Source organism: Hemitrygon akajei, chromosome 2, assembly GCF_048418815.1.
Source record: "Hemitrygon akajei chromosome 2, sHemAka1.3, whole genome shotgun sequence".
Taxonomy (NCBI): domain Eukaryota; kingdom Metazoa; phylum Chordata; class Chondrichthyes; order Myliobatiformes; family Dasyatidae; genus Hemitrygon; species Hemitrygon akajei.
This window is the reverse complement of record NC_133125.1, coordinates 111827485-111840040: the sequence shown is the minus strand read 5'-3', so window position 1 is coordinate 111840040 and position 12556 is coordinate 111827485. Positions and strand designations below refer to the sequence as shown.

The 12556-nt window shown below is 37.4% G+C and overlaps 1 protein-coding gene across 6 annotated transcripts in view; it reads left to right on the top strand.

Annotated features, from left to right (window-relative positions):
• The window catches only part of LOC140715301 (glypican-5-like), an 864157-nt gene that overhangs the window by 26013 nt on the left and 825588 nt on the right, over positions 1-12556 (top strand). The gene's annotated exons all lie outside the window — the stretch shown is intronic.

Here is a 12556-nt window from a genome sequence, read left to right as displayed (position 1 = left end):
ACATGGACTGTTTATTCTTGTGTGTCTGGTCAGCTTTTTCTGGTTTTGAAGAATGTTAATGTTTGGTTTTTCTATAAACCTAACTGGTTTAATTTTCATAATGGCTGGTACTTCAGTTGTGAAGATTTGGATGTTTAACAGTGTACTTGGATATCTGCAAGTGGTACACTTGAAATATATTACATAAGCGCATAGTTTTTCATCTGAATAATATTACATTTATTGTCAAGTACAATCCAAATTCATGTAGAGTCAGATGGTGGGACTTTTCTATGGCAAGGTGAGTACTGAGACTGTATTGGTTCTACAACTAAAGGCTTAAGCATTTAGGATGAACAATCTCCTTGATGTCTCAGGAAAATTTTATTTCAAGTTACATTTGCCATTCCAAAGAGACAGCTTCCTTTAAGTTATATGTTAGTTAAATTTTTGTTTCTTGTAATGAACATGTTTTACTGTATATTTACAGTAACCCTTGTTAGCTTGAAAATAATTGTTACATCTTTTGATCTCCTGAATTTCAGTTGTCTGACCGAAATGAATAATCACGTTATTTAGTTATACATATAATTACATTGGGAATGTCCTGTAGATCTGGAACGCCATTTAAAATAAAAATTGTGACATTGCTGAATCATTTTATAACATTCTTAACAACTGCATAGAAACTCTTATAGGAATGGTAGGAATGCAGTGTTAAATGCAATGTTTGTTTAAGATGAGGTTCAGAATAATAGAAACTTTTCTGCTAGATCTGTGTAGTTTCTTTGCTGCTGTATTTGTGAGAAACAATTTGTGTTAACGTTTTCTTGGGTAGTCAAAGGTAATAAAATGTGAAAAAATACCACAGCTGAATGTGATGCAGGCATGCTGAATGGACAATAAAGGACTTAAATAACTAAATTTCTAAAAGCAGAGGATTGTTAGGTGCATTTAGAAAAGTTAAAGGAAAAGAGATACAATAAAGTTTCAATTTCCAGTTATTGGACTTTGATGCCTCATATTAAGTTGAGCAAAAGAAATAGGAAAATGTGGATATAAAAGCATCACAACACTACCATTACAAGATTAAAAAAATAATTTACAGTAAAAATAGTCCGATCTTTTAACAGTAATGTACTATATATAGTATTTTTTGAAAGGAGTGTACATAAGCATAAAATATTGCAATGAAATTGAGAATTTGGGTACTTGTAGCTGATACTTCATTAAAGCAACGTCTAATGCTCACATCTGTTAAACTTGAAGAAACATTGCTTCCTCCAAAACAACTTCTTGATACAAAATTGGATTGGCATTCCTTCAACTAGATACAGCATTTTCACAGAGCTCCAAGTTTTCAGCCATGTGCTATCACTTTTATATATACAGTGGATTCCATTGGTTAATTAGGGTAGTCATTTATTTGGGACAACTCTCAAAGAACCGAAACTAATCGAAAAAATTGCCGGGATTCCCTTTGTTTATTTGGTACATTATTCTGCTTAATTAGTAAAGGAGACAGTTGTACAGTTTCTCATTAGCATCAGTTGTGTGCACTTGTGTGGCCTTTAGATACTACACCGTGCTTAGAGAGGATAGCATTAGTTTTGTGAGCTTGTGTTTAAAAAGCAGTGACATCGGTCACTAAGCTTTGGTGAGCCAAAATGTACTGGTCTCTATGTGTCCCAAATAGGCAGGGCCCACCATATTGCTCAAATTTAAATTGTATGCAAATAGTTGCATTAAAAAAAATCAAGAAAAATTAAAAGCTTTGAATTTTTTTTGTAAGTTGTAGATTAAAACCTAAAACTAACATGAGAATGAACAGAGCTTTCTGCATTCTGGTTTTTGATTGCTGCATTTCTTTGACTAGAATATACACTCAGTGGTCGCTTTATATGGTACATCCTGTATCTAATAAAGTGGCCACTGAGTGTATGTTCGTGGTCTTCTGCTATTAGTGACAGATGTCACTGCTTTTTGAACACAAGCTCACAAAGCTAATGCTGTCCTCTCTAAACACGGCGTAGTACTACTTCAAGGTTCAACGTGTGGTGCTTTCAGAGATGCTCTTCTGCACACCACCATTGCACCGTGTGGTTGTTTGAGTTACTGTTGTCTCCTCTGACCTTTCTCATTGACAAGACCCACAGAATTGCCACTCTCTGGATGTTTTTTTTAAAAAAAAATTTCATACCATTCTCTATAAACTCTAGAGACCGTTATGTGTTTATTTAAAAAAAAAATCCCAGGAGCTCTGCAGTTTCTGAGATATTCAAACCACCCTGTCTGGCACCGACAATCATGTGATGTAAAGTCACTTAGATCACATTTCTTCCCCATTCTGATGCTTGGTCTGAAGAATAACTGAACCTCTTGACCATGTCTGCATGCTTTTATGCATTAAGTTGTTGGTACATGATTGGCTGATTAGATATCTGCATTGTGAAGCAGGTGTACTTATTAAAATTCCCACTGAGCGTATTTGATGCATGAATTTGAAATATCGGTGTACCTGGTAATCCTGCAGGTGGCACTGTAATAAGCATTTTTTAAAATATAAATGTGATAACAGATTCTGTTTCATGGTGTGACCTGCATTAACTGCACTGTGATTGTTCAGAGTGTAATTCCCTGAGGATCAGGCAGTCTTCTCTTTGGATTCATCTTAACTTTACATCACATGGAACATTTTCAGCAACACTTTGTTTCTGAGTTTATAATTTCACAAATTCAAAATAGTGATTTAAACAAATTAATGAAATAGTTATTTTACTACATTTAAATCCACCCATTAAATCATCCTCTCCGTTTTAGTGCCAAAACCCAAATTTAACTATGCAGCTATGTCCTGATAATACACACAAAATACTGGTGGAATTCAGCAGGCGAGGTAGCATCTAAGGAAAAGACTAAGCGTGAGTCCTGATGAAGGCTCCTGGTCCGAAACCTTGACTATTTACTGTTTTCCATAGATGGTTCCTGGCTTGCTGAGCTCCTCCAGCATTTTGTGTGTATTACTTTGATTTCAAGCATTTGCACATTTTCTCATGACAGTTATGTCCTGGTGTTCTTTTTATAAGTTTGGTCTTTGTTATTCTATACACAGGTAAGTAGGATTGATTTTCTATAGTTTTCCCACAAGGAAAAGTAAATAAATCATGTTCTGCAATACTGAAAGGAACTGTCTACATCACTCTATTTCTAACTTCTTTGTGCAAAAAACAAAACTGTCCAAGTGGTGTTCTCGGCATAAGAGTGTAGTTTATTGTAATTCAGAGCAGCAAGCATTTCACTGCACGGTAGTTCAAATACATTGTGCTGTCCCACTCATACAAATTTTGTATAGAATTAACTTTGACTTTGTAAAATTAAGCAACCAACCTATTTTATGTGCATATACTCATGTTTTTAAAATAGTCCATGAAGTAGGCAGCCATTTGACATGTTTGTATTTTGATTGGTTATTTTCACATCTATTGAACAATCATTTTGAAAATATGCACAGGTACTCTAAAGCCTGCACATATTATTCTAGAATGTCTTGTTTTTGAGTAATCATTGAAATCATCAGAACCGAATTTTGATAACGCACTGGACTATAATGCGCTGCATGAAGCAGAGAAATAATCACTGTGCTCTAATTTCCCTATCATTATCTTTCTTAAAACAAGTATAATTTATTTTGTTATTCTGGTCTGGCACTTTGCTGGAAAATCGATGTTTGTCTAAAGAATACCTAATAATAAACAGTCCAGATAATATTGTAAGTATTGCTAGTAGCATTTCAAGTGCTTGCGACAGATATTATCTTCAAATAATTTAATTCAGAACTACCAGGTCAATGTTTTGGAATGATGCAAAATGACCCAGAAATGCCAATTCTGGGAAAAAAGTTGGCTTTCAATTGCATGATGTAGCAAACAAATACAGATGCAGTTGACTTTCGAGGCAATGTAGTCCATCACGTCATTTCCATATGTTTGATTGTCCATACAAATAGCCCTGACAATAAACCAGCAGATTTTTTTTTAAGTGTTTTAACTTAGTAAGTGTACAAAACTCACTTGAATTAGTTTAGAATGCTATTTCCAAAGAGATCTTTCCTATTGTAGCCTTTTAAGTAACTTTTCTCATGCTTCTGCAGATTTTTCATGGTGGACAAATTGCTTAGTTTTACTTCTGAACAAATTAGCATGCGGAATATAATCACTTCCTGTGTGGCTCAAAAAATGTACTCAGAATTTTCAACATTTGATCAAAGTGGTTGTAATCATTGTTTCTGTAGCTTCTTGTGTCCTTCATTTTAGTATCATTGTTAAATGCTTTGGACGGGACAGCTTGATTCAGTACTCAGCAGCTTAATTCAGTATTCAATGGCAAACACTTTCAAAGGCTTGTTTGACACATCCTCATCCAAATATAATGGCAGCATTTGGAGCATAGACAAAATTTTGTGAATAATGCTTGCCTTGACATGCTGAAATTTGAATGTGTGAAAACGAGCACATACAAGTTTGCTGAACAGCTAATGGGAATTTGATAAACAGTCTGCTTCTTTGAAACAACAATCCAGTTAGTCATTTCCTTGTCCTTTCAACATAGCCCCGCGTTTCTTTTCCCCCTTCAAGTACATTTCATACTGTTTCATCTACATTTGTGCTGTCCTTTCAACCTGCACATTTTGGATCACATAAATTTGCTGAGCGTTTGCCTTGAAAATTCCAAGTAATACCTCTCATTCTAAGCCTAAAATTTAGGACTGTGAGCTTGGGGAATCTAATTCTCTGTCTCTACAGATAGTTTCCTTTTGTAAAATTAATTTTTGATCTCGAACTTAGTCAATTTCCCATTCAGTTTTCCTCTTTTCTAAGCAAAACAGTGCCTTCTTCTCTCCATGTTTCAGAACTCCCTAAACTTGTACCACTGTAGTAAACCTCAAGTAAAAATTATTTCCAGTCCTGTTCTGTCAAATATGAACAATAGTACGATGTAGTACTCAGAATCTGCATCAAACTTATTTGAACATATTTTCAATGGAGACGGTAATGTGTTGGATACTGAACTTCCATGCTTTATTTAAGGGCATGGTTTGCGTAACATCATTATGCTGATCAACCTAGAGTTCCAGATGTGACAAACTGCAAGGTAGAGTCCATTGGTATTTACTGAGTGATACAGATATTAAGATGATTACATGTATCTTTATTCTTCATTAACTCTACAGTAAAGTTCCAGCAATCTGGACTTCAATGCGGGACTTCTGTGGGGGGTTCTTACCGCTATTTGTACAAATACATCAAACTAGTTGCATCGCAGTTTGTTAGATGAATGTCAGAGAATAGTGGTCTGTGCTCAAAACATTATGGTCCCATCCCTCCCCACCACTGGTAGTATCGACTAGAGGTGCTGCTTGGGAAGGCAACGTGTATCATCTAATATCCCTACCATCTGTGCCATTTCATATTGTCGTAGCTACCAGTGGGTAGAAGGTTTGGAAGCTTGAAGTCCCACAACACCAGGTTCCCTTCAACCATTTTTTGATCCAAATGACAAACTCCAATTACTATAGTTTAGTGCACTATGATCACTTGCACTAAAATGGATTTAGGTTTTTTTCTGTTCTAATTATATTTCTGATTGTAAAAATAAATTGTATAATTTATATCTAATTTCTTTTTCTTGTGAATGCTGCTGTCTGCCTGTGATATTGCTGCTAGTAAATTTTTCATTACACCTGTGCATTTGTGTAGTTGTGCACATGACAGTAAATTCAACTTGTACTTTGATTTTGACTTTGACCTTGAGGTCATTGGGAGCTTTAAGTTCCTGGGTCTAGATATCAGCAGCATTTTGAACTGGACCAGCCACATGGATCCTGTGATCAAAAAAGTACATCAATGTATCTACTTGCTCAAAGCTAAGGAAATTTGGATTGTCTCTGACAGAACTTCACAATTTTTACACAATGGTCAGCATGCTATCTGGATGCATCACAACTTGGTGTGATAGCTGCTGCGCTCAAGACTGCAAAATATTGTGAAGAGTTGTGAACGCAGCAAAATCCAACACACAAACCAACTTCCCCTTCAATGGCTCCATCTATACTTCCCATTAAACTGGGAAAGCTGCCAATATAACCAAGAACTCTTTCAATCCTTTCCCTCTCTCCCTTCAGGTAGAAGATACAAAAGCTTGAGAGCATGTACAACCAGGTTCACAGAAAGCTTCTATCCCACGTTATCAGACTCTTGGTGTGACCTCTCATGCACTAAGTAACACACTCTTGATCTCCCAGTGTGTCTTCTTGTAGCCCTTGTACTTCTTATCTTTGTCTGCACTGAACTTTCTTTGTAACTGTGATACCATATTCTACATTGTTTTCCTTCTTACTATTTTAGTATACTAATATATTGCAGGATCTGTCTGGATGGTATACAAACAGAAAAAAACATTTTCATGTTGTGAGGAATCTATGTGACTCCCTTGTCCACTTGTCCTGGGATTTCATCCTTGCAACTGTGACAAGTGCTACATCTGCCTCTACACTTCCTCCCTCACCACCATTTAGGGTCCCAGATAGTCCTTCAAAGTGAGGCCGCAGATCATCTGTGTCTCTGTCTGGGTCTTCGGTTGTATCTGGTGCTCCTGTTGTAGTTTCCTTTACATCAGTCAGACCCAACGCGGATTGACAGTTCCCTGTTTTGAGCATATTTAGTCTGTCTGCCACAAAAGACAGGATCTCTTGGTGGTTCCCCACTTCAATTTTATTTCCTATCCCTATTTGACTTCTTTAGGAAGCAGTGTCTCAGAAAGGCAGCGTCCATTATTAAGGACCTCCAACACCCAGGGCATGCCTTTTTCTCACTGTTACCACCGGGTAGGAGATACAGAAGCCTGAAGACACACACTCAGCGATTCAGGAACAGCTTCTTCCTCTCTGCCATCTGATTCCTAAATGAACATTGAAACTTTGAACACGACCTCGCTTTAAAAAAAAAAGCAGTATTTCTGTTTTTGCACATTAAAAAAAATCTATTCAATACATGTAATTGATTTACTTGTTTATTTATTATTGTTTTTATTTATTTTTTTGTCTCTGCTAGATTATGTATTGCATTGAACTGCTGCTGCTAAGTTAACAATTTCCACGTCACATGCTAGTGTTAATAAACCTGATTCTGATTCCTGTTCTGACATGTCAGACAATGGCCTTCACTCCCTCATGATGAGGAGGAGCACCCCATATTCTGTCCAACCTCCAACCTGATGATATGAACGTTGATCAGTAATTTCTGATAATTTGTTCCCTCTCCCTCCTTTCTTTTTCTCTTCCCCGTTCTAGTTACACTCTTGCCCCTTCTCTTCTGACTTGTTCATCACTTCTCTCTGATTCCCCTCCTCCTCCTCTCTATTCCATGGTCTAGTGTCCTCTCTTATTAGATTCTTTCTTCAACCTTTTGCCTCTTTAATTTATCCCCTCCCAGTTTCTCTGACTTTATCCCCCTCCCCCCTCATATCCAGCTTCCCACATGCCAGGTCTCCCCTATCACCTGCTATCTTGTTCTCCTTTCCTCCCCCCCCCCCCCCCCAACCCCAACCCCAACCTTATTCTGGCTTCAGTGTCTTTACTTTTCAGTCCTGATGAAGAGTCTTGGCTGGACAAAAACCTCAAATGTTTATCTCCCTCCACAGATGCTGCCTGTCTTGCTAAGTTCCTCTTGCATCTGTGTGTGTTGCTTTTCATTGTATTTTGGTACACGTGAGAATCAAAAACCACGATCACTAAGTAAATCTTGAAAGCATATATCCAATAGACGAAGTGATGTTTTCATCTTTTGCAAGTGTGTGCAAAGGTATTAATGGAATTCAAATCACCAAGACTTGGCACCTTACCTATTTAGAAAACTTAAGTGTTGAATCATAAATTTAGCTTTGAGTATCCCAATAGGATTGTCTCAGTTACTGAATATATTTAGATCATCAGACATTGGAGCAGAATTAGGCTATTTGGCGCATGGAGTCTGCTCCGCCATTTCATTGTGTAGATCCGTTTTCCTCAGCCTTTTCCTGCCTTACCCAATCTCCAACCTTCTCCCTGCATATTAAACCATAAGACAGATATTTAAGACAGTGAAGAATTATTTGATATAAAGTAATTAAGAGATGTGTTTGTAACAGGAAAGTGGTGCTCAGTCGTGATCTTGCTTGAATGGCTGTTGATACAAAGGTCTGTAAGACGTACCCCTACTTCCATATTCCACAGGCATGTGGTGTTATTTGGAGATAAGTGGGAATAAACAATCCCAATACGTCCAAATCCAGGACCATTGTTATTGATGAGCAGAGGAGCTAATTATTTCTATTATTTTTTAAAAAAAAATGTTCAGAGCCAAATTGCAAATTTGACGAAGTTCAGGTGCTTCTTTCAGATTCCTCCATAACTTTAGTTAACGTTTCATGCTCTTAAGACTTTTTTCCGCTTGATCACAGACCAGGAATCTCTACCATTCCTCAATGCAACCAAACATCAGGTGACTCATAATATTTTGACTATATCTGATGCACCACTTCCTCTCTATTCCATATTTTGTAAGGAAAAATGTAAAAGAAAGTATAGTAGTAAAGGTCACTCGTTTACATTAAAAAAAAAGACTTTGCACAACTTGAAAATATCAAAATAATAGGATCATATCTGTAATAAGAAAATTATTTGTATTTCTTTGTCAACATAACTCAATTATAGCACTTTAAATGGATGAAACCCTGGTTTTAGAATTACAGGGGAATTTAATCTGTGTAAATGTGAGATGTTATATTTTGGGAGGTCAAACCTAAAAGGAAATTATACAGGAAATTGTTATATAGTACTGTTGTACAGAAGGATCTCGGTGTCCAAGTCGGTAGCTTGCTGAAAGTGGTAACACAAGTGAATAGGGTGATAAAGAAAGCATATGACTAGCTCCCCTTTATTGATTGAGGCATTAATATAAAAGCTGGGAAGTGATGTAGGAGCTGCATGAAACATTGGTTCATCCAGATTTAGCATATTGTAAAGTATGCATTTCTGGTCATCACTCAGGAAAGACAAAATTGAGACCTTGGAGAGAGTGCAGAAGAATTTTATCAGGACGCTGCCTGGATTGGAATATAATTGCCATAAGAACAGGTTGGACAAATTTGGATTATTTTGTTTTGATTGAAAAAGGGTGGTGATCAAATAAAAGTTTGTAAAAAAAATTATGAGAGAGTATGTGTTAAGTGTCTTTTTTTTCCCCTAGGGTGGACATATAAAATTCAAGAGGGCATAGATTTTTGAGTAAAGTACTTTTTGTTTCCTCCCCACAGGGATTATTAAGTGAGTGGAATGTAATGCCAGGGTAGGTGTTAGAAGCAGGTGTGTTAGAGATGGTTAAGACTCATCAGACAGACATGGATAGGCAGGGAATAAAGGATTTTGGAGGCTTATGGGATTTGTTTGGGTTAACAGCATGATTGGTGCAGTTATGGTAGTCTGAAGGGCCTGTTCCTGTGCTCTTCTTTCCTATGTTCAAGGAAAAGAGCAGATAACACTTTGGACTTCTAATGAAATTGAAGTTGATGTGAATTGAGATAAAACTTTTCCCAGTAGTTAAACCTTGCATAAATAAGAATGTTTCAGCTGTTGGAGATTCATCACCAGAGCCCAGTAATATTGATGGTGCAATCGATATTGGTGGTCCAACTATCTTGAGATGTTTCAGCAATAACATTTTTCCCATTCAGAACTGGAGATCTTTATTGAGCTCCACATGAAAGTTTTCAGATAATGAAGTAATCTTTGATCACAATTAGTCTGATCTTGATAGATTTCAGACATGGGCTGATTCCATTTGCACTACATGAACTGATTTGAACAAGATTGAGTTTAATTACCTTTTAACAATCAATGTCAGTAACATTATTGAATATCCTAGTCAATTATGTCAACACTCTACAAATCATCAGGGAGTAGAACCTGAAATGGCTAACTGCACCATGGCCACAAGAGCACATGTATTTTGTGGCATTTGGTGCATGCCCAACATTCCATGTTTCCCACCAGTTCTTACACTCTGGAAAGATACCTGATGCCATGCTGACACTTTGTTCAGAGAGCAGCCCCAATAACACTCAAGAAGTTCTACACAATCCAGGAAAAGGAGCCTGACTAATTGTCACCTCATAGATAGCCTTGTATATCCACTTTCACCACTAAAGTTATCCCTTGTTTGCATTGTGTACCAAAAATGTGTTAGACGTGCTTGGAAGAGTCTGTAGTTCAGAAATTGGTCTCACCAGCTCCCATAGAACTTCAGATCCAAAATGAAAACTAGTCATCCTGAGGTATTGCTCAAGTAGGATAAGACACATTAATAAGTTGAGCAACAAACCATTTGGAGGTATTCGGTGGATTGAATATCATATGTAGGAGGAAAGAAATTGTTGATGTTTTGTTTAATATCTCCTAAACCTATGACTTCTGCTGCCAACGAGATCAAGCCTGCACGCTGTTCTGATTTGGAATGTCATGCTATTCTGTCATTGTGGCCATGCCACAATCCTGCAACAACACTTCAGATGCATTGAATGCGGTGTTTCATAGGTGTGGCTTATCATCATTACTGAAGGATAGTGGCGGTGGGAAACAAATGCTGGTTGTCCCTGTGACAGTTAGAACTCTATGGACTGAACCTGTAGAAGTTTAAAAAAAAATTCTATTGTACACTCTTGCTGCTTTTAGAAATGTGTTTAAAATTATAGAGTGGAATGCAATCGTGCCATGCTGTGCTATTTCACAAGATTTGCTAATCATTATAATTTTTGGGTGGTAGTCACTAAGCCTCCCTAACAAAAACAAATTCCCCCAACAGAGCTTAGCCAATGCAAGCATGAGGATTTATCACTTCTGTGAGCTCCGAAAAGGTTGAGGTTGGGATATTGCATTTACAAACACCTATGAAAAATATTTACCCCCTTGGAAATTTCAGAATCAGGTGTATTATCACTGGCATGTGATGTGAAATTTGTTAACTTAGCAGCAGCAGTTTAATGCAATGCATAATCTAGCAGAAAGAAAAAAAAATAATAAATAACATTTTAAAAAAATAAGTAAATCTATTATGGCATACGCATATTGAATAGATTTAAAAAACGTGCAAAACGGAAATACTATATATTTTTAAAAAAAAAGTGAGGTAGTGGCCAAGGATTCAAAGTCCATTTAGGGGAATCGGATGGCAGAGGGGAAGAAGTTGTTCCTGAATTGCTGAGTGTGTGCCTTCAGGCTTCTGTACCTCCTACCTGATATAACAGTGGGGGAAAAAAGGGCATGCCCTGGGTGCTAGAGGCCCTTAATAATGGATGCTGCCTTTCTGAGACACCGCTCCCTGAAGATGTCCTGAGTACTTTGTAGTTTTCATGTTTTATTGTTTTAACATTGAATCACAGTGGATTTAATTTGACTTTTTTGACACAGATTAACAGAAAAAGACTCTTTTGTGTCAAAGTGGAAACAGATCTCTACAAAGTGATTTAAATGAATTACAAATATAAAACACAAAATAATTGATTGCATAAGTATTCCTCCCCCCACTCCCTAATATGACATACCAAGTCATCACTGGTACAGCCAATTGGTTTTAGAAGTCACATAGTTCGTTAAATGGAGATCACCATGTGCAGTCAAGGTGTTTCAATTGATTGTAGTAAAAATACACCTATATCTGGAAAGCCCAACTGCTACTGCATTCCGTATAATGGTAAAAATTACACCACAAAGACAGAAGACCACTCTAAGCAACTCTGCGAAAAGGTTATTGAAAAGCACAAATCAGGAGATAGATAGAAGAAAATTTCCTAGTTAGTGAATATCCCTTGGAGTATGGATAAATCAATCATTAAGAAATGGAAAGAATATGGCACAGCTGTAAATCTACCTTGAGCAGACCATCCTCAAACATTGAGTGACTGTGCAAGAAGGGGACTAGTGAGGGAGGCCACTTATGACAGCTGGAGGAGTTACAAGCTTCAGTGGCTGAGATGGGAGAGATTGCGCATACAGCTGTTTCCTGGGTGCTTCACCAGTTGTAGCTTTATGGGAGAGTGGCAAAGAGAAAGCCACTGTTTGGGGAAAAAAACTCACATGAAATCTGGGCTAGAGTTTGCCAGAAGGCATGTGGGAGACTCTGGATTCAGAAGGCATGAATTCCTATAGTCTGATGAAACAAAAATTGAGATTTTTGGCTGTGAGACTAAACACTATGTTTGGCTTAAACCAAACACCGCACATCATCAAAAGCACACCATCCCTACTGTGAAGCATGGTGTTGGCTGCATCATGCTGTGGGGATGCTTCACTACAGCAGACCCTGGAAGGCTTGTGAAGGTTAAGGGTAAAATGAATGCAGCGTAATACTGGGAAATCTGGAGGAAGACCCGATGCAGTCTGCTAGAGAACTGCAACTTGGAAGATCATTTATTTTCCAGCACGACATTGGACCCCAAGCATAAAGCGAAAGCTACACAGGAATGGCTTAAAAATAACAAAGTTAAT